At 35.7% G+C, this 24350-nt stretch overlaps 1 long non-coding RNA gene and 1 pseudogene across 1 annotated transcript; both read left to right on the forward strand.

Moving 5' to 3' along the window:
* Positions 1–4000: 4000 nt before the first annotated feature.
* Positions 4001–10340, forward strand: LOC137237943 (zinc finger protein 121-like; annotated as a pseudogene).
* Positions 10341–22097: 11757 nt separating this feature from the next.
* LOC137238365 (uncharacterized) lies at positions 22098–22988 on the forward strand. Its single transcript, XR_010949178.1, has 3 exons — positions 22098–22367; positions 22478–22682; positions 22768–22988. It is a non-coding gene; the product is annotated as an uncharacterized lncRNA (long non-coding RNA).
* The last annotated feature ends 1362 nt before the right edge of the window (positions 22989–24350 follow it).

Genomic DNA, 24350 nt, shown 5'->3' on the forward strand with positions numbered 1-24350 from the left:
TTTTTGATTTTTAGATTTTGTAAAAATTTTTTTTGTAAGTGTTTTTTTTTCCTCAATTTTATAATTTTTTTGTAATTTTTAAACGTTTTTCATTTTTTTTTGTAATTTTCCACATATTTGTAGGGGTTTTTCTAAATTTTTTAAAATTTTTTTTTTTGTAGATTTTATAATTTTTTGTTTTTAAAGAAAATTTTTTTTTTTTTGTGTAGCTTTTAGTTTTTAAATTTTTTTTTGTAGGGTTTTTGCATTGTTATATATTTTTTTTTTAGGGTTTTTATAAGTTTTATATTTTTTTTTTGTAATTTTCATAGTTTTTTTAAAGAACATTTTTTTGTATAGTTTTTGGAATTTTAATATTTCTTTTGTAAAATTTTTGCATGTTTATATTTTTTTGGATTTTTATTTGGTTTTATGTTTTTTTTTGTAGATTTTTGTAATTTTAAACTTTTTTTGTAACTTTTTTTCTTTTTGTATGTGTATTTTGTTGTAATTTATTAATATTTCATTTTGCTTCTTTTTGTAATTTTTGTAGGTTTAATTATTTTCAATTAACAATTTTTAATTTTAAATTTTTATGAGGTTTTTTTTCTCTAAGAGGCCTGCCTCTTCGCCACTATGGCCGCCATTTTTAGGCCCGGCGTCACGGTCGCCATGAAAAGCTGGCTTTTCATCACCAACCATTTTCGTTATGGATTAGATACACGCCCTAGCGGGTATGCAGCCCTTTCGCACACCTGGACACACAAACCTTCTTTCCTTTCGTTTATTTCCAAATTAGTACACTCAGTTCAGTTTTTCGATTTTATTTAGTCTTTATTTAAGTGTAACTTTAGTTTCTTTAAATTTTTCAATAAATTCGCTTATGTTTCATTTACAAGTTTCTGTGTTTCATTTCTTTACGTTACAGCAATAAAATATAGTTAAACTTTTAGTTCTCACTCAGTTACCTAGCCTTATAACTTTTTAGTTACAACCGCACAACCACCACTTAGTTTAGTTCAATTTACTTTTCTTTTTCTTTTTTCAGTTTTAATCCCTCGCGCGTTCTTATGGCTTGGCCGGTTACCTTGACTGTCGAAACGGATCGGGTTCGTTTTTCCAGCCAAGCTTAGCGGCCATCATTTTACATCGCTGAATGTTATTGCCACTGCTGAGTGCAATTGGCATTGCTTTTCAGCAACAGCTGACGGCGATGCCACTTGCAGCGTGTAACGCAGTGCGGTTATAATGTACCAGGAGTGGCAACTTGCTTTATTGTTGTGTGTATAAATGTGTAAATGATGATTGATTTGTTTACGTACCAGGAGTGGCAACTTGCTTTATTGTTGTTGTGCCTTTTTCAATAAGCACTTAGTGATGTTAGTATCACTTAGGCAAGGTGGACACGAGGCTACGCGTCATAGACGCTGCAGGCGAAATTTGTACGCTTTGATGCCGAACATCAATCTTTCCAATAAATGCTACTTTGGACTAGGTAGGCAATTGAAAAGTAAAGTCCTCTCTCGGCGAACGAAAATCATGCTCTACAAGTCACTTATCGTACTCGTCCTGCTATATGGGGCAGAAGCATGGACCATGACAACAGCAAATGAAGCGGCTTTGGGAGTGTTCGAGAGAAAAGTTCTTCGAAAGATTTATGGACCTCTACGCGTTGGCCATGGCGAGTGCCGAAGAAGATTTAATGATGAGCTGTATGAAGTAATATGTTGCGATTTACGCGCATAGATTTCTTCCACCTTGACACAGTTATTGATGGAGAAAATGCGAAAGCCATCTTTACCATCCAATATGGAAATTGAACTGTAGAGGAATAAATATTTTATAAAATTTAATAAAATCAAAAATGATAGTTGTGCTAAAAAGGGGTAAAGTATTGTATGTTAAAGTATAGCAAAGTCTCAGCGGCTTTGTCCTGGTGAATATTGAGATTGAGTAGGTCTCATTCTTCATTTCCAATCGCTTTTTTTTGCATTAACTTTAAAAAACTCAGATTCAAACCGGATGAAACTGGAAAGTGAATGATAAATACCATAGATTTATTGCTGCAGCAGATAAATTTAAATTTGGATTAACGATAGACACCTCGTAGGTTTTGTGATGGTTGATGTGGTTTTCGCAGTTCTGTGTGACTTACGTTTTACTATTTTTTTTTGTAGGTAACGCCTCTGTTAACATCTATTGTGACTGTGGATTACGTATTTTCGGAGGTCGTCCTCAAACTTTATCCGGCCCTGTAACTTAAAAATTTCTGCAAAATACGTTATTAAAATAAATATCTCCTTGCCAAAGATATGTATATGCATTACCGAATAAAGCAACGTTCACAACTTTTAGTGCTGACAGTGCTTTTTTTCCACCTCCACCACCCCAGTTAAAAAGGTCAAGCAACTCGTCAGTAAAATTGTGCTTCATCACACCGCCAAGTCCGCCGGATGAGCCCTTCATTTTCATTTCATTTCATTTATTCGGAAAAAATATATAATCTGCAAATAGTGTTACAACTAATAAATAGTGGAAAAACTTTCTACCACGTCTTCGAAATTTTTCTCCAGTATCTTCTCTTCGAAGTCAAAGAGAGCAGCAATGGACTTCATTGGCAGCATCACAGCTAGATCAGCGTGGATATCCCCCCCACTTTCACCAGTAATTCTGCAGACCATTTTTTGTACTCGTTTGACTAGAACCTTGATATTTTTAAAACAACCAATAAAACTGGTGGCTATTTCAATAAATTGGTGACTCCGATAAAAAGAACATTCTTAAGCAGTTCCAGCGGAGTAACGACCTTATTTTCTGGCAACAATGGCATACTTCAGCAGGATTCTACTTCAATGAATATTATCATCTACTAGAAGACCCGGCAGACGTTGTCCTGCCCTAAATTTGGCCTATCTGCATACATTTTAATAAGCTTTTTCCGTCTGACTCTGCCCTCCCCCCCTCTTCACTTTTTCCTAATCCTTTTATTCACTCCTCCCTCCGGCTTTTTCGCTTCATCTATCTCCATCTTCGTCTCATTATATCTCTTTCTCAATCTCCTTCTCTCTTTTCTCTTTTCTCAATTTCTTCTCATTCTTCTGGTATGTATTTTATTCCAGCCCCAGTCCCAGCCCCACTCCGAGTCTCAGTCCCAATCCTAGTCCTAATCCCAGTCCCAGCCCGTCTCTGGATAATATATTACTCTGTACTAAAGCACTCATCAACAGCTTTCATTTGATATCCATATTGTATAAACACTGTCTAGGCATTCACTGGCCCACGTGTTGGCCTATATCTTGAGACCCTAGTCACCCAGGGGTATGAAAATTACCCTCTACACAACTAAAGACTCTCCTGAATTAAAAAAAATTTCATAGTACCTCTAAATCGCGCGCCCGAAAATGTTGTGACACGTGTTTTTTATGTATTAAGATAATCCGTCCACTAGCATCAACAACTCATCGTTTTCTGCATTTACGCCAACGGATACAAATTCAAAAAACCTATTTGTACAGCAGCTAACCAGACCAAGGGATAATTTTGTATACAAAAAAATAGTTGCCGATTTCAAATTCATACATATACCCCCTGCTTCACATAATATATACGATCTTATTGTGACGAGCATATGTTATATGGTCAATATCCACATTAATGTACTACCCTAATTACATAACGTTTTAAAGAAAGAAAGTCTGGTGATTGGGCGAGCAATTCATAGCTGATCTACGTTTGCGAACTCCGCATCTTCAATCAATGAATGTTTCAAGTTTTAATCAACTGCAAGTATAATAATTTATTTACATCCGCAAGCATCTTTCGTCGTGAATCCATCATCATATGTTCCTGATCTTATGTAAAATTTACAAATTGTAAGTGATTAATAGGTATATATACAATACTAGCACGACTAATTTAAGTGGAAGCTATTGGCTATTTAGATACTATTTGTGATTGTTCTCTTTTTATTTTTAACGACTAATTTATGTCGATATTGCGAAGTCCGATTATAAATAGAAATATGAGTTTAATTAATTTGTATCAACCGGTTGTGTCTTTAGAACAAAGTCAACAGCCGATAATTTCTCTAGAACAAAATCAACAACCGGTCATATCTCTAGAACAAAATCAACAACCGGTCATGTCACTAGAGCAAAATCAGAATTCTTCGCCCCTCCTCAAATTCAGCATTCAAATTCCTCAGGTTTGAAACTACCGCTTTTTATAATAAGTATCTTCACCAATAGTTTATTTTAGATGAGACTCAATTTCGTATTAAAAATATTACTAGCGAAATTTCTAAGTATGAATATCTTATAGCATCGCTATCACAGCATATGACTGCAACGGTTTTTGATATCGTACAGGCTATTAATGATAATTGGAATAATTTGGCCTCGACAGCATATTCTACACTGCAAGAAGCTCTTTTAGAAAAAAATTCTATTAGTGAATCTCAACGCCATCGGAATTTTATCGCACACTTAAATAAACAGCGGGACAGTCAGACTCGATTTCAGACAAACTCATTATACAACTTTGGAATCGTAAATTACCAACACAAATACAAGTTTCACTTAAAACATTGCCTAATCCATACATAAAGACATTACTAAACATGGCAAATTCAATCTATGAAATCATTCTGTCAAATAAGCAAGGTCATGTGCAAGCAATATCTTCATCAACATCTGAACAAAATTACCACCTTAGTCGCTTAGAAAAACAAAATTCAAACATTAACTGATACTATACAAAAACTTAGTGTTCAGAAAAATTTTTCAATTTGGTCAAGGTCTAGGTCTCGATCTAAGTCGAAGCCAAGCCAGTTATCATCATCATCAAGTTTGTTTTGGTATCATGAGAAATTTTCGGAAAAGGCCATTAAATGTATCCAACCCTGTAGTTACTCAAACACCAGTAGATACTACTGTAAAAGCAACAAACAGAAGCATTTTTCCTTCTAGTCGCTTATTTGTTTTTGACCCAAATACTAACTTAACAGTTGATTCTGGTGCAGACATTAGCGCCATTCCGAAATCCTTTTGTTTCAAAGTTTCGAAGGTACCAACACAAGTTCCTTCCCTAGCGAATGACACAAACATAGATGTTTTTGGATGAAAACTATTTACATTAACTTTAAATTTACGTCGTAATTTTCCACATTTATTTTACATTGCTGAAATCACAGAGAGATTGGTGCTGATTTCTTAAACAAATATGATCTTGTAATAGACATCAAATCCCAAAATCTTATTGATCCAAAAACTAATATAAAGGTTTCAGGAGTCCTTTCAAAGAAACAATTTCCTACGCCAAAATTTTTTAACATTGGTTCCAACTGTGGTGATATATTGAAAGATTTTCCAGCTCTTCTCAATGAAATCGATTTCAATCTCCCTGTTAAACACAATGTTGTCCATCGTAGTATAACAAAGAGTCATTTGCCTATCCACAAAGCTAGCCGACTTCATCCTGCAAAGCTTAAGATTGCCAAAGAAGAGTTCGATTTTATGTGTCAGAAAGGAATCTGTCGTCCGTCTTCATCACCATACTCGTCGCCTCTGCACATGGCGCATCAAGGTATCGATGGCTGGAGACCTTGTGGCGACTATAGGAAAGTAAATGCAATAACAATTCCAGACAGATATCCTATTCCCCATATTCAAGACATTTCAAATTTTCTTGAAGGGTGTATAATTTTCTCAAGGATAGATATTTGTCGCGCTTATCATCACATTCCTATAGCAGAAGAGGACATTCATAAAAAAGCAGTCATAACCCCCCTCTGCTTGTTCGAATTTCCGACTATGCCTTTTGGTCTGCGAAATTCGGTGCAAACATTCCAGCGCTTTATGCATCAAGTAGTTAGAGGTTTTGACTTTGTGTATGTTTATCTTGATGTTATTTTGATCTTCAGCAAATCTCATGAGGAACACAAGTCACATCTTCGTAGTCTTTCTAAGCGATTAGTTGAATATGGCCTCAGGGTTAAGGCTTCTAAGTGTATTTTTGGAGTTCAAGAACTAATTTTTCTTGGTCATAAAATTGCCGTTAATGGTATTAGACCTACTAAAGAAAAAGTTGAAGCTATTTCCAGCACCTACAAAGATTTTTAGGTATGGTTAATTTCTATCATCGTTTCATTCCAAATCTTGCAAAAAATTTTTCTCCCTTATATACACATCTTACAAATTTACAGGTACTAAGTACAAAAGGTAAGGAGTTTAAATGGTCCCAAGAGTGTGAAACTGCATTCAAATCTGCAAAGTTATCATTGTCAAATGCAACATTAGCCGTGTTTTTTTACACGTAAACGTCTATACGCTTAAACTTTATTTGAACTGCTAAGCGACAAACTTTAAATACACCTCTGAAATTGCTGCGCATAAAATTTGTCCTACTAAATTTCAATACGCATTATACTCAGATGTCACTAAAATATGTGTCTTTGTTTCACCCTCTACACAAATTCTATGTATTCATCGCAACTGATTTAGCTATATGTTATACCCTATGGCCATCAGAGGGTTTTGTCTCCGCTTTTCGGTACACCCTGTGGCTGTAGCTAGTTATTTAACCACTGTCGCTAGATGGGTCTCCAAAGCATTATCTAAGCGAGGATAGGCGTGTTTTTTCACGCGCAAACGTAAACGTATACGCGTGTATAAAAAAAAACGGCTATTATTGGCATTTCCAAAAGCAGACGCCCCAGTTTCTATTAGCACTGATGCTTCAAACACAGCATAGGGGGTGTTTTACAGCAACATGTTAATAACCAGTTTCAGCCTTTGTCATTTTTCAGCAAAAAACTGAACCAGCTCGAATAAAGTATTCCACTTTCGACAAAGAACTTTTAGCCATTTACGAACCAATTAAACAGTTTCAAATGTTTTGTTGAGGGCCGGAATTTTTTTGTTCTTACGGATCATAAACCACTTACAACAGCTCTTTTCACAAAAACTGAAGGATCTCCCAGGCAAGCTCGCCAATTGGATTTCATTTCGCAATTCACTGGAGATATTCGATACATTAAAGGCAGTGATAATATTGTTTCAGGTTCATTATCGTGACCAGGAACAGGTTCTGTTAAATTGGATATTCCTTACTTTGAAACTTAAGTTAAGAGCAAGATTTCGATGAACAGCTTAAACACTTAACAGTTAAGCAATCGGAAAGTCCATCTTATCAATTAAGACAAATAGAATTTTCTCCTGGCAAGCTCCTTTGGTGTAATTTGTCTACTAGAATATGCCGACCTTACGTCCCTTCCACTGTTCGAAAGAAAATATTTAATTTAATTCATGATGTTTCCCACCCTAGTATTAGATCAACTCGGAAGAAAGTCACTCATTTATATTTTTGGCCTAAAATTAATAAAGATATAAATGAATGGTCTAAGCAATGTTTACAATGCCAAAAATGTAAAGTTGGCAGACACGTAATCTCAGTTAGAAAAGATTCCCATACCGTTTCGAACATATACATATAGACTTGGTTGGACATTTACCACCACCCAATTAGTACCGATAAGTTTTGTCAGTAATTGATCGTTTTTCAAGGTGGCCAGAAAGGACATTGAGGCTAAAACTGTTGCTCAATGTTTAGTAAGGGAATATGTCTCTAGATTTGGTGTGCCAACTTGTATCACAACAGATCAAGGTTCTCAGTTTGAGTCCAAGTTGTTTCGCGAACTCTGTAATTTTCTAGGTACTATAAGAACTAGGACATCACCCTACCATCCCCAAGCAAAAGGGATGGTAGAGAGATTTCAGAGGACAATAAAGACTTCAATAAGATGTTCTAACAATTCTGTTAAGTGGACAGAACAATTACCATTAATTTTGCTAGGTCTTAGAACCACGTTCAAAGAGGAAATTCATGCTACTCCTGCTGAAATGCTCTATGGTGAGAATATTAAAGTTCCAGGAGCAATTTTTCCAACCAATCATGTCGCCATAAGTAGTCATCCATTAAATTTTGTTAACAAAATTCGTGATTATTTTGAAAATATTCATTCCGAGGAAAAATAACCTATTAAAATTACGTCGTATGTTCCTACTGATTTGAAGTCCTGCTCACACGTTTTTATTAGAATAGACAGAACGGAAAAAGGATTGGAACCACCATATGATGGTCCATTTCCTGTGATTAGACGCTTTCGAAAAACATTCTTGGTGCGGAAAAACAATAGTAATATAAATATTTCAATCGATAGGCTAAAGCCAGCTTATATTTTTTCGGAAAATAAAAAGAAGATGGTAGACTTCAATTTAAAAATTTTGTACTTCAATTTCTTTTTGGAGGGGGTAATGTAACGGGCTTTACTCACTTTGTTTGTTAAAACTTTGTTAATTTATTGATATTTGAAATATATAAAAAGAGATCAAATAGATGTTAGAAAATATGTTAATGAAAATTTGAAAAACCAAAATTATTCTACAAGATTTTTTCAACTTTAAAAGTTCGATTAAATAAATATTTTTAAAACAACCAATAAAATTGGTAACTATTTCAAAGTGCTCTTTGAACAAATGATTTTGTGGAAATCAGAAGACATGTATATTATCATGGATACTATACTGCGTTTTTTGCTTTTTTTTTTTTGATATTTAAGTTAATTCATTCCGCGTAGATAATAATACCGGATGAAGGTCGAATAAGATTCGAATTATATGGCCAGCTCGAAAGGTACAACGACAACGCCAATTCTTTAAAATACTTTTATAATTGTAGTTTCAATTTTAAGGAAATTTCGAGAATTCCCTTCTATATAATTTGGTACTGTTCTCCTTATGTGGCTAGACGCCATTTTTTTCACTTCTATATAGATGTGTATTGTTCTCCATATATGGGTAATTTGGTACTGTTCTCCTTATATGGCTAGACGCCATGTTTTTTCACTTCTACATAGATGTGTATTGTTCTCCATACATGGGTACACGCCATGTTTTTTTTACTATCCCGTTATGTTTAATTTGGAGAATTTTCTTTGTATAAATTTATGTATATTGTTTTCCATATGTGGCAAGACGCCATGTTTTTTGAACGAATTTTTTGATTCCTGTTAGGAATGCAAGAATACCACCCTAACTCCGGTCAGGGAGGTATCGCATCTCCTAACTACGCCAAAACGCCCGAGGGGTACACCGAAACCAACCTTGAGGCCTATTTTAATTTTCCACTCAACGCAAAAAAGTCCGAAAATTGACGTTGAGCCGAGGATGATACCGCACATCCGCTCACGTGAAAAGACAAGACCCGAATTACTGCGCTTTTAATAAGGGGAAAATATGAATGTGAACAAAATCCTAGTATACCTAAATAGTGCGCTACCTAAGGTGATAGACAAACTACCAGAACTAAAGAATGATTTTTTATGTGAATGGGTGGATTGTCACATTCGTATCAATCGTTGAATTTCAGGAAATGCATGAAATTCAAAAATCACCAAATGATACCAGACCAAAAGTACAATGCAATTGGAGTATATGTCGTAAGCTATTGGATAATAGATATAGGTTGATTGAGCACATTCAAACACATTCAAACAAAAAGTTTGTGGCATGCCACAATTGTGGTGACATTTTTCGTACTAAAACTACACTGTTTGATCACCTACGTAGACAACCGGAAAATAATAGTAAATTTATATATAAAGTTTATTGGGAGTGTACCATACAATGTTCCTAACCAAATTATGTATATCTGTGGCAACCTATTGAAAAGGAAACTAGCTACACATAACATAAATGTGATATTTAGGCTCATTAGCTAAGATCTGTTAAAAGTCCGCCAATACTGTTTTTGATAACCTAGCAGTAGGTACAAGGGTTCTTAGAAATGTGCTAAGTTATGATGACTAGCCGTTTATGGATTGCCACAGATATGTATGGGTCACCAAACATTTCACATTGGTTTTATTTACAGCGCATGAATTTCAACGCGATCAGTGCTTCAAGTATTTTGCAGCGGAAAAGTTACTACGTTAAAATTTCTTAAAACATGTAAATTGCTACAAGTGAAGTCTTTGCAATATGTCTTGCCCGTCTTCAAGTTCATTAGCCACACAACGTATATGGGGTAAAGTATATCAGCCGTTCCACTTAAAAAGCTTCATCGCTTCGATTTGGAAAAAAATTTAGTAAACATTTTATTTGTTTCGTGGCCGCTAAGCCTTTTTAGCAGCCAGTTGCCAAATAAAATGAGATGCAGTTCGCCAAACCTCTGAAGCATATTAAACTGCACAGCATAAATAATTGAGCTGAAAAACCACTATAGTAAATGCCTCTATCTTATAGCCAAATTTAAGCACTGTAGCTGATATCAATCGCTTCCAAAAAAAAGACAAACCTGGATAAAACCAATGTAAATTCTCCGCTGTAGAAAACGCTGTAAGGTCCAAAACGGTGGAACCCAATAGTAAGGGGTGAAGCTTATGCCAATTGCGTCCAAATAAAAAGCCAAGATTTAATATTTTTTTTATTATAATTTGTTTTACCGCAATCGATGTGACAATGTCGCAGTCCAGCAAGAAAAAGAAGAAGGAAATATAAGCTAAATAGCCAACGTCGCCCTAATTACAATATTCGATATGTATGCATACATTTCATTGTACATACGTACATATGTACAAATCAATTGTGCAAATCCATTGATTTAGCGGTCGCCGATTCTTCGCTGCACAATACCGTAGATTGCTTATTAGCTGTAACATCAGCTGGTGTAGCAGTCGGTGACCTACTTTGCTTTGCAATTACAATTTGTCAAAGCAGTTTCTCCCAACTTAGAAGTGGGAGAAGCAACAAAATATAAAAAAAGCATTTATGGATGTATGTATTTAAAGCATATAATAACCCTTTAAGTATAGCGGACTTCTTGTTCGTGCAAGTGTTCGGACTTAAGCAAGTACAGGCAGTGCTAGTACTATATAGTACAATTAGGAGTAGATAATATAATTAGAGTAGTATAATATGTAATTAAACATCCTCCGCCCGTTGAAAGGCTTAGGCTTTCAAAATGTTGTCGTCGATGGGTAAAAGGCATAGCTTCGCCACGGGTCGCGTGTATACACCATTTGTGGTTTTGAGCACGGCAACACGAACTACACCGTCATTTCCTTGAATCGTTTCCATGACTCTAGCGAGAGGCCACTTTAGAGGAGGATAATTTTCTTCCTTCACCAAAACCATATCACCAACCTTTAGGTTAATTTCGGACGAACTCCATTTTTGTCGCTATTGCAAGAGAGTTAAATATTCGGACTGCCATTTCCTCCAAAATTGCTGTTGCATGCAGCACATACGCTGCCATCTGTTGAGTCGGCTTATTTCAATTTGTGTTGGATTGGGTTCCATGATGGATGTAAAAGGTGCGCCAATTAGAAAATGTGCAGGAGTAAGCACATCTAAGTCATCGATATTTTCTGAGATAGGGCAAAGTGGTCTTGAGTTCACAATCGCAGTAATTTGCCAAACCAATGTACGAAGCTCTTCAAAGTTCAGAGCTGAGAGACCTGCAACACGAAAAAAATGATATTTGATTAGCTTGATAGAGGCCTCCCAAAGGCCACCAAAATGGGGAGAGCGTGGAGGTATTAATTTCCATTCAATGCCGTCGTTCAAACATTGCTCCTTTACTGATCTTATATGTTGCTGATTTAAAAAAAGTTCTTTTAGCTCGCTCAGTTCACATTTTGCTCCAAAAAAATCCGTTGCATTATCAGACCATATTGTTTGGGGCTTTCCACGCGTACATACGAAACGTTTTAGTACAGCTAAAAACGAAGGAGTAGATAAGTCCTTTACTAGTTCCAAATGAACTGCCTTTGTTGAAAAACAGATGAAAAGGCTTATGTAACATTTAATCGGAGGCCAATTTCTGACTTCGGACTTGTAAACAAACGGCCCACAAAAATCTATACCCGTAGTTGTAAATGCTCGGTTGAACTGAACTCGTTGTGAAGGCAAGCTGCCCATCAAATGTTCCATTACCTTGGGCTTAACATGAAAGCAGCGAACGCACTTCTACCACCAATAGGCCAGTATTGAAAGCGAATAGAGGCTAGCAGGGATTGTGGACGGGCATGAAGCAGCTGCTCGTGAAAAAATGTAATAATTGCATCAGTTATCGGATGCTTCCTGGGCAAAATGATTGGGTGCTTTGCGGATTAGTCTAAAGATGAGTTCTGAATTCCACCACCAACTCGAAGCAATCCATTTCCGTCGTTAAAGGGGTTCAAAGATCGAATGTCCGATGAAGTCTTCACTTGCAGTTTAGCTTCTAACAAATTATAGTCCTCTTTAAAGTGCGACCTTTGGATCATACGAATTAATAAATAGGTTCCACGTTGAAGGTCTATTGGATTTAGTGGTCCAGAGCATCTCGTACCAAGTGGTTGTAAAAAACGGGAGACGTAAGCATATACCTTTCGCAATTTGGCAAAGGAATTAATAAATTTACACCTTACCGGCATATCCTGTGGACTACATCCCAACAAACATTTAGGTTAGAAAACGATTAGAAGACGAATCGAATTCTAATGTATTTCTCTAAGGTAGAAGGTTGGAGGACGATTTGCGAAACTGTCGCGAATTATAGCATTCTCGACAAAAAGGGGACTTCGTTCTCGATATCGAGAAAAGGGTTAGAATTCTAATCGAATTCTAACGTCAAATTCTAATGAGTTTCTAATGAGAATTTTGAACTGATGCGCAATTAAGTTCAATTATTTAAAATCAGCGAAATTTTCATTGTTTCATTATATCAAATACGTTTATTTGGTTATAATCTTATGTATTAAGAATGAACATATTTCAAAGGCTTTTTCTATTATAATAAATTAAACCCGTACCTAAAGATTGAGGTACGGACGAGGAAGTGTTTTCTTCATGCCATTCAAATAGCACTTCAATAATCTGCTCGCTTTCCTTTTTTAACCTTTTTTGAATCATTTTCCCTTACTAGTATTTATTATTATAAATAAAAAAACTTATTTCGCAACTTGTAATATTTCCGCTATTTTTATTTTGTTTGTATAACACTAAGAATGAGTGATCATGTCGTGCAAATAATCGATAACTGTGACAATAATCATGACATCGCATTTCTAGCGGTATTCGAATCGTTTCACAGTCGAATTCTAACCTAGTTCTCTAACCTAGTTTTCGATTCGAATTGCATTAGAGAACTACATTAGAATTCTAATGTAAAATTACAATATTTCTCTAACGTTAGAAACTGTGTTTGCTGGGATGCACAATCGCACCATTATAGTACCTTTGGTAGGTCAGGAGATACTGGCCATTTGCATTGGTCATTTGCGAGGAATGATGGTCCGTGCTTCCAAATTGGCTTTTTTAATAATTCCTTTGGGCTGGCTCTCTTAGATAATATATCAGCTGGATTCATTTCAGATGGAACATACATCCATGTCGTGTTTTGCGTCATTGTTTGCATGTTATTAATGCGCTTGGCAACAAATATGTTAAAATTAGCTGGCTCGTTACGCAGCCCGGATAAAACAATAGTCGAGTCTGACCAACAAAATACCTTACCATTAAAAATGCAAAGATTAGTCACCTTATTTAGTAATTCTGCTAATAGCGAGGCGGCCGATAACTCAAGCTTTGGCACTGTGAGTGTTTTAAGTGGAGCTACGCGCGATCTAGAGCACAGTAGATTTGTGCAAACGATTTCCTCTTTCTCGGCCCGAATATATACGCAAGCACCATATGCTGCCAAGCTTGCGTCGCAAAATCCATGGATTTGTATTTCGGCATCAGCCATTTGTACACATCTGTCAAATGCGAAACGAGGAACGAGTTCGTACTGGTTACAGATATCTAGCCACGCTGTCTGAATGGATTGAGGTGGGCTTTCATCCCAATGCAAATTTTCCCTCCAAAGTTGTTGTAGAAATATTTTTGCCTTCGCAACCACAGGCCCAATCAAACCAAGTGGATCGTATAATCTGGCAATAGTTGTTAAAATAGTGCATTTTGTGACCTTTGTTGGTGCTGTAAAAGGCGAGAATGAAAATATAAAGGTGTCTAAATTAGGTTCCCAAATTAATCCAAGTATTTTCGTTGCGGTAGTGCCATCATGAAAGGCTAAAAAACTTTGCTTTTCTGCATCAGCTATATCCATTAATAAACGCTTGTCATTTGAACACCATTTCCGCAACTCAAAATTTCCCAAAGAAAGTAACTCTCTTGTTTGGTATAAAATATCACTAGCTTCATCCAAGGAATCTGCACCTGTAATCATATCGTCTCCATAAAAAGAATTAGTAATGGTTTTTGCCCCAATTGGATAGACTTGCCCTTCATCAATGCAAAGTTGTTGCATTGCTCGAATTGCTAAAAACGAAGCTGGTTTTGTACCATAAGTTGCCTTGTCAAGTTTATAAATACGAAAGTTTTCAGTAGGACGATCCCTCCAGACAATACACTGCAGATAATTATCAGGATCAGACATTTTAACGCAATGATTCATTTTGCATATGTCTGCAGTCAGAGCAATTTTAAATGATCGAAAGTTCAATAGCGTGTCGAATAAGGTGGGCTGTATTGTAGGCCCTGCCATTAAAATTGAGTTTAGTGAGCGTCCATTGCTGGTTGGCGCAGAACCGTCAAATACAACGCGTAGCTTTGTTGCTGTGCTATCTGCTTTGTGAACGCAGTGATGTGGTAAAAAATGTGCACGTACCTGGGTCGGTATAACGTCAACCGCTGACATATAACCAAGATCGATATATTCATTAATAAAAGCAGAGTATTGTTGCTTGAGTTCCGGATTAGGCTGAAGCTTACGCTCAAATCTATTTAAGGCCTGTTCATACGATTCTCCTAATTCTTCTGCCGGCATCTTTTTAGGTAAATGTACCGAATAAGCGCCAGATTCCAAGCGAGTGTAATTTTTAAGAAAGTGATTTTCGCACTTTTCTTCTTCCACAGTCATTTGAGAAGCTGAATTTATACGTTCCTCTATTTCCCAAAAACGCTTTACGAAATTATCAAGTTCTATATTTGTTTCAACCTCACCTGAGATGCCAACAGCTGTCAAACATGAAAGTTTTGATGACTTTGTGGTACTGCTTCCAGACACAACCCATCCTAACTTTATTTTTTGTAATACAGGTAAATCTTCGGCCAAACGTATTTGCCCGGCGCATAACAGGTCAAAGATTAAACTGGCTCCAATAAGCATATCTATGCGCTGCGGTTCAAAAAATAGTGGATCTGCTAAATTAATGTTAGTTGAAATCTTCCAGTCAACGGATTTCAAAGAACGGCTTGGTTGCACATCGGTGATGGTAGGTGCGACGACTGCTGATAATTTGGTAGAGTAATTAGTGATACGTGAGTGTAGTTCAAGATCAACGATATGATCTGCAACAAATCCATTTTGGCCTATGCCAGAAACAGACAATGATGATTTCAATTTTCTTAACAAAAGCTGATTAACTAAGCGATTCGTGACGAAGTTCAGCTTGGATGCAGAGTCAAGCAACGCTCTGCAAGGAACCAGCGAACCAGAACGATTTTTTACGTAAATTACGGCTGTTGCTAAGATTACAAATGGCATATTGGTGTTACTAGAGTTAAACTCAGAACTCACCAATGTGGGACCTGTGTGCTGTGTTGATGGTAAACTAGAATTGTTCACATTACCTGAAGAAAGTCCATAGTTTGATGTTGACGGCGAATCGTACACTAGTACGTTGTTGGATGGCGCTTTACCTAGATGAAGTAACGTGTGATGTTTCGATGAGCAATATTTGCAGTTGCCTGATCTACAACTCTTGACCGAATGTCCAGCTCGAAGGCAGTTTATGCAAAGTTGCAATTTTTTCACCTCCTTAAAGCGCAAGGAGGGTGAAAGCCGAAGAAAGTTTTCACACTATACGATGCTATGCTGATTAGATTTGCATAATTTGCATTCGCTTGACGTCGAAGCAAGCGATACCTTACGATTATTGTTTAAATTTGATCACTTTCCTACCCGTTTGTCGAACCTTAGTGCAATTTCTGCGTTTTCCACATTTTCCAAGCGTTGGCAGCGTTTGTCCAAAAATTTAGACATTGAGTCCCAGGATGATAATTCATTTATGGGTGTTTCTTCATCCCATTTCTTTCTGGAGGCGATGTCCATTTTTTGAAAAATAAGTTGGATAAGCATACCATCCGCAATTTGCTCCTTCGTACCCATTGTATGCAGTACGCGTAGATGGGCGTTGATACCGTCACTTAATTCCCGAAGTTTTGCCACTGACTCACCTTCGATGATCCTAAATTGTACAATATCTCTTATATGTGCCTAAAAATTCAAACGTTTATTATTAAATCGTGCCTTTAGTAAATCGATTGGCTTTTCATAATTTTGCTCTGAAATTTCCAAAGAACGTATTGTGTCTAAAGCAACGTCGCGAAGGCTAGAGCGCAAATGTTGGAACTTTTCAACACGAGTTAAATCAACATCTTGATGCACCACTGTGTTAAACATTGAAAAGAAATCAGGCCATTATTTATAATTACCAGTAAACTTAGGAATCTGGAGTACTGGTAGTTTCTGTTTGGGCGGTGTAACGATGAAGGATTGTTCTCCTGCATTTATTCTACTGGTCGAGGTATCAGATGCTGCTGAGTGAAGCGAATGTAATTGGCGTTTCAACTTTGTTTTAGCCTCTATGTAGCGATTTGTGAATGTCGAAAGAATTTCCTCGGAGCCATCCTCATCTTCTAGTTGTGAATGCGCAATATCAAACCTTTTTTCTAACCGCTCCACCTGCTCTATTCGCACTTCAATTTCCGGTTCAGCCATATTTCGCAGAGCTTCGAATGTTAGCTTGTCGTCAATCGCAGTAAGTTGTTGCACAAGGGAATCTCGCTTCTTTTTTGCGCCTTCTAAATCCTCCGATTTCTTTGGCGGCATTATGGATATGATCGCTAATAATATTTAAATAAAAAAGGGGTTAAATAATACGGGCAGTGATCGCAAATCACGTCGGGGTCACCAAATGTTTCGTGGTCGCTAAGCCTTTTTAGCAGCCAGTTGCCAAATAAAATGAGATGCAGTTCGTCAAACCTCTGAAGCAAATTAAACTGCACAGCATAAAGAACTGAGCTGGAAAACCACTATAGTAAATGCCTCTATCGTATATCCAAATTTAAGCACTGTAGCTGATATCAATCGCTTCAAAAAAAAAAAAAAAAAACAAACCTGGATAAAACCAGTGTAAATTCTCCGCTGTAGAAAACGCTGTAAGATCCAAAACGGTGGAGCCCAATAGTAAGGGGTGAAGCTTATGCCAATTGCGTCCAAATAAAAAGCCAAGATTTAATATTTTTTTTATTATAATTTATTTTGCCGCAATCGATGTGACAATGTCGCAGTCCAGCAAGAAAAAGAAGAAGGAAATATAAGCTAAATAGCCAACGTCGCCCTAATTACAATATTCGATATGTATACATACATTTCATTGTACATACGTACATATGTACAAACCAATTGTGCAAATCACTTGATTTAACGGTCGCCGATTCTTCGCTGCACAATACCGTAGATTGCTTATTAGCTGTACCATCAGCTGATGTAGCAGTCGGTGACCTACTTTGCTTTGCAATTGTCAAAGGAGTTTCTCCCAACTTAGAAGTGGAAGAAGCAACAAAATATAAAAAATGCATTTATGGATGTATGTATTTAAAGCATATAATAACTCTTTAAGTATAGCGGAATTCTTGTGAGTGCAAGTGTTTGGACTTAAGCAAGTACAGACAGTGCTAGTACTATATAGTACAATTAGGAGTAGATAATATAATTAGAGTAGTATAGTATGTAATTAAACAATATTAAAAAAATTTTTTTTTAAATTTTTTCAAAGAGGGACATTTTTCATATTTTTATTTTTAAATAAAAGCTTGATGTTTTTCCTTTAAAATGATACCTATTTTATTAAGGCACTCGAAAATTTCTTTAATACAGTTTTATTTGAAACATATAGAGTTCCAGTTAAAATTCACCCATAAATTTTATAATTTTTATTTTTTTTTTTTCAAGTTTGAACATTTTATGTATTTTCATTTCTATTTTTATTTAAAAGCTTGATATTTTTCCTTTAAAATGATACCTATCTTGTTATGCTGCCAGACAATTTCTTTGATACATTTTTTAATGGCAACCATCTGGAGGCGGCGCCATCCACGGCATAGCAGCTAACTTGGGTGAGTTGATAACGGCGAGCGTAGCCATTGTACGTTTCGCGATAGTACAGATAAATGTATACATTTTTTTTTTGCGCGCTTTAACTAGTTTTTTTATTTTCAAAGGAAAGCTTTCTCATTATTTCATTGTATAAAATAGTAATAAATTGTAATAAAAATAAAGTTTTGTACAAATAAATAAATATAACTCACATGTTCACTAAGTATTAAGCAAAATATAATACCACAATGAAAAAAGTGTAAGAACATAAAAAGCAAGCATACCTAATTTTTTACTTCCGTAAAATGAGTCTTGACCTTTACCGAAAGAAATTCAATGGTTTAAAACTCATGCGTATTGAGACCTTAAAATGTTTAGGCATTAATAGTTTATAATTTTCTGCATTTTTATCGAATTTTTCTCTAATAACAAGCCTTTAACGTTTCTTGCGCATTCATGCTTAGGCCTGAGCAGTTTGTAACTACCTGCATTATTTTTTGTGCGAACTTTCCAGTGATTAACGAGCCTTGTAAAATAAACCGCGAATTATTCCTCAGGCCTGAATTGCCTGCATTACGCGTGCCTTTAGGAATAGATTGTTCAATAATGGTCGTGCGTGAGTAGTTTGCAATTACCTTCATTCTTTTTTATGTACATATATATGATAAAAACCCTTTAAATACTCCTTTGTCTTGGAGAAAACCCGCAGTAAATTTGAAGAAATCTTAGTGTACTGACAAATACATTTTTATACTAATCAACGTGTGCAAAATAGTTCTTTATGATAATATTGTTTCGCATTTTACCGGTATTTTAATTTACGCGATTTATAATGAATAAGAGTGTCTTTAAGTCTCGGTGCTGCAACCCTTTAAATATAAGTAACCATTCAGCATCTGGTCGGACCTTGAGAAAAATATCGGAAAGTCTAAGGAAAAAATATGTGTTCCTACCAATCTATGCTAAAATTTACTTGTAGAATGAAATTGACCCAACTTTCCACCATGTCTCCAGTGTATCAAGAATGCGAATCTGTAGAAGAGGTATTGTATAACTTTAAATTGTTTTTATACCAAGAGATAGTTTTTTACATAAATAAATATTTTTTCTTTTAACATATTAGAGCAATACCGAGTTATCATATGACAAAGATGATGAAGAATACGTAGATAATGATGAACCAATTGCCGAAGCGGCTAGGAAAATAGGACACATTTGTGAAAACCCTAAACACCAAGCAACTGTGGAAGTTTTTGAACAGATAAAGGAAAAGTTCGCAAAATCCACCAGTAACTCAGAAAGAATTTTGCTTTTAACACTAGCGCCTAAATCATGGAGTCAAAGGAAATTGGCCGCAGAGTTCAGAACAACAAAACGTCAGGCAGCAAGAGCCAAGGAACTAGTGAATTTCTTTGGTATTTTAATTTCGCCAAACCCCAAAAGGGGTAACACTTTGTCATCTGATGTAGTTGATTTAATAAAAGCATTTTATGGAAATGATGAAAATAGTCTCATCATGAGTGGATTGAAGGATTTCGGTTTAGTGAAAACATTAAATGGATGACGTGAACATGTTCAAAAGAGATTAATCCCCTGTAATCTTAAAGAACTGTATGAGCATTTCAAAAATACACACCCCGAAGTACAGATTGGTTTATCAAAATTTTCCCGACTAAGGCCACGCCACTGTGTTTTGGCTGGTGCCAGTGGTACTCACACGGTGTGTGTTTGCGTCCACCACGAAAACGTAAACCTTATGCTGAAATCTATCAACTTCAAAGACGTGACTCTTGAAACTGACTTTCCTTTTGAAAATTATGAAGATGTTTTTAAAATAATTAACTGGAGAAGTAATATTGCGGAATGCAATCTCAATGAGTGTCAAAAATGTCCCGGAGTTGAGATTTTTAAAATGTCTTTAAAATCAGTTCTTGAAGATAAAGATATAGAAAAAGGTAGAGTATGTGAGCTGGCAACAAACCGACAGATGTACATTGCGCACCATAGTTTCTAATTTGGAAGATTTTGTGGAAGAACTATGCGATCGCATTTACAGGTTAAAGCCTCATTCATATATTGCTAAACAACAGTCGAGCTTTTTCAAAGATAGAAGAGAAAACCTAAAAGAAGGCGAATTTCTCGTAACATGTGACTTTGCTGAAAATTACTCTTTCATTGCTCAAAATGCTGCACAATCTTTTCACTGGAATAATGACCAGAGGACGATATTCACTGTCGTTTTTTATTATAAGGAAGGAAATACTGTTTCACATAAAAGTATGGCAATTTTATCAGATAGTCTGAAACATGACACAGTAGCTGTATATGCTTTCCAAAAACTACTGATGAAGTATTTAATTAACAACTTCAAAGTTACCAGAAATATATACTTTACTGACGGGGCAGCACAACATTTTAAAAACAAGTATAACTTTAAAAATCTTGTACATCACGAGGAAGATTTCGGTATTCCAGCAGAATGGCATTTTCATGCTAGTGCACATGGCAAAGGCGCATGTGATGGAGTTGGTGGACTTGAAAAGACTTACAAGGCGTGCCAGTTTACAAGTTTCACCGGATAGTCAAATTCTTGATTGCGATTCTTTTTATCAGTGGGCCAAAGGAAACTTACTTCAAACAGAGATTTTGTTCAGTTCTAAGGAGAGTCATGCGAAATAGGCAACGAATTAAAAGATCGTTTTCATTCAGCTGAACCAATACCTGGAACAAAAAAATGTCATTCATTTATTCCTGCTTCTACAACACAGCTTGAAGTAAAAAGATTTTTGCTTCATACTAGCAGCCAAGAATTTCCCAAAGACAAAAAAAAACAAAACATTAGTATGTACAACTCTACTATATTGACTTTGAACTGAATAGATTTTAATGCCAGTATGTATAATGCGGTCACCGTGGTGTGATGGTAGCGTGCTCCGCCTGCCACACCGTATGCCCTGGGTTCGCACCCCGGGCAAAGCAACATCAAAATTTTAGAAATAAGGTTTTTAAATTAGAAGAAAATTTTTCTAAGCGGGATCGCCCGTCGGCAGTGTTTGGAAAGCGCTCCGAGTGTATTTCTGCCATGAAAAGCTCTCAGTGAAAACTCATCTGCCTTGCAGATGCCGTTCGGAGTCGGCATAAAACATGTAGGTCCCGTCCGGCCAATTTGTAGGGAAAATCAAGAGGAGCACGACGCAAATTGGAACAGAAGCTCGGCCTTAGATCTATTCGGAGGTTATCGCGCCTTACATTCATTTATTTTTTTTTATGTATAATTTTAGATTTAATCTATTCACTAAACTAGCAATAGTCTGTAAGTACAACCCGTAGAATGAAATAAATAAAACGGTTTTATACACAGAATAATATACAGGTGTTCAAGTGATTATAAAATTAATATAATGGCATTATGTGGGTGAATTTTTATCTGTACCTCTATATTAAAAAAAAAAATGTATCAAAGAAATTTTCGGGCAGCATAACAAGATAGGTATCATTTTAAAGCAAAAATAGCAAGCTTTTATTTAAAAATAGAAATAAAATACATAAAATGTTCAAACTTGAAAAAAAAATTTTAAATAAAAAAATTTATGGGTGAATTTTAGCTGGAACTCTATATGTTTAAAATAAAAATGTATTAAAGAAACTTTCGCGTGCCAAAATAAAATAGGTATCATTTTAAAGGAAAAATATCAAGCTTTTATTTAAAAATAAAAATATGAAAAATGCCCCTCTTTGAAAAAAATTTAAAAAAGAATTTTTTTAATAAAACTGTTACTACAATTTTTCTAAACATTTTTTTTATATTTATATTGGAATTGAAAAAATACTTTAAGAATGAAAAAAATACTTTAGAAATCGTTTTATTCATTTCTTCTTAGAAAGCCAATTACACTTATGATTTATAGAAAAAAGGCTTCCACAAAAAAATTGAGAATTCAAACGCTTATATCTCCGTAACCGTCTAAAATTTAGGAGCGAACTTAAGTGAAATTAACACTACTATATAGCACAGCAATTTCACCAAATTTCATTCAAATCGAAGCGATGAAGCTTTTTAAGTGGAACGGTTGATATACTTTACCCCATATGTGTATCGACATCTTAAGGATCTGGAAAAACATGTGAAGCACATTCATAGTAATAAAGTTCATCGCTGTCAACAATCCGGTTGTAATTATACGGTGCGTACATATAATTTGCTAAGAAGAATAAGTTAAAAGATTCTAATGAACTTCTTTTTTAAAAACATATCTATAAACTTATTTGTATATATATTTTTTTTATATTTTAGCACATCTTAGAAGTTCATGAGAACACTCCCTTTATTTACATGTGCCATTGTTGTGAAAAATTATTTAGACATAGCAAATATTTGTCTGAGCATTTCATTAAGAAACATGACTTCAAATTACCATCTGTTCACAAGCGATTTACGTACCGTAGTGACGAAAATGGATAGTATCTATTGGAGACATTACGTATACAATCACCGAGATGTAAGTAGGCTGCGTATAAGTTTTTACTGTGCTGAGTTTGTTATTACACATTTCATTATAATTTTGGTTTACCTGTTCCCAACAGTCTCGCGTCTAAGTGGTCGTTATGGTTCGCCCGAATCGATGGTAAATAGCTATCATGGTAATACAACAAGTGAGGGCATGATATCCTCCAATTGAAAAAGTTTTTTCTTATATTTTGAGCACCAAATAGTGTTAATAATCATGCACCGCCAATGACTACATCTTTGATAGAGAATATCAAAAATGATGTCATGCTAATGTCACAAAGTTTTGAAACATCATCAACTAGCGGCTGTAGTAACATTAATACATGTTCGAACAACTTAAAAGAGTCAACGCCTCGCACGATAACACCAAATCCTTATAATGGTAAGGGGTTTAGCTTTTCGCATTCACTACAATATATATGTTTTTCTTTGTCAGATTGTTAATAATTTTAAAAATATTTTCCTGTCTATTATTGCAACTCGTTGTAGTGCTTAACGTACACGAAAGTGTTAACATACCCACAAAACTCAAAATAACTTTCATTTACAGATCAGAATTATGCAAATATGCCTACCACCGTTATTGGTCCTTTGGCCGCTGCCTCCAAAATGGTACCAGTACCAGAAACTTTAATGAGCCCAGATGTATGCCCCGCCATTGTGGCACAACGTGTCACACTCAACGCAATTAATACCATGGCGGAACAATACAAGGTGGCAGCATGGTGACATACCTGCAAACATAAATAAAAATTCCATGTACTTTGTTTTTGTAAATTCGATGGCCAAATGTCAAAATCGTACTGCGCTGGAAGTTGATGTATCAAATCAAATAATTAGTGATTAGTACACAACTGTAAAATTCTAAAACACATAAAAACTAAAGTGATTTCACTCAAATGTCAATAATTTTTCATTTTTCAATTGGCAATTTCAAAATTAAAGATAAATATTTTGAAAAATTTTAGGTTTTGCATTGTTATTTATAATACTGCGTGTTATTGATATTGAAATTGTTTTAGATAATAACTCAATTCACCAAAGATGCTTAATCCACATTTGATGAAACAAAACACCACAGAACGATACAGTCCTAATATGAGCCCTCTTCGTGGTAGTAGCACGTCAAATATGTTGTTCCAACATAAGAATCTTTTTAGGACGGTCATACTCTTGTCAGTGTGTCTCGTGCAAGGGATGGTTGCATCGAACAGGTTGTTCTGGGCTAGTTCCCAATACCCGACGTCCATGTAACTTTTATAATTCTTTTGTGGCTCCTTGCTGTTCACCCCCAAGGGCGTCCCGTAGTTTACACCTTCGACCCCCTCCTCCGCGATGGCAACCCCCAACGGGTTTCATAGCGCCAGCGTACCGCCGACTTCATCGTCACAGAAAAACGCACTTTCATAAACTTTAAAAAAGGAAAGTGGGTAGAATACAAATTCTTTACAGATAACCGCTTTGCTGCCTTCCCTATTCCGACGGATGATCGCCGTTGCCGCTGACACTGCCTTATTTACTTGCATTAGCTAAGAGTTATAATGTTTTCCTTTACCTTTATTCGCATACTATACATGCTTACATACATGACCTTCATCCATGCTCTACGTATGTAAGTATGTGGGTATATACATATGTACATATTAATCTCTCTTCT

The sequence above is a fragment of the Eurosta solidaginis genome, chromosome 1 (assembly GCF_040869045.1).
Source record: "Eurosta solidaginis isolate ZX-2024a chromosome 1, ASM4086904v1, whole genome shotgun sequence".
Classification (NCBI taxonomy): Eukaryota; Metazoa; Arthropoda; class Insecta; order Diptera; family Tephritidae; genus Eurosta; species Eurosta solidaginis.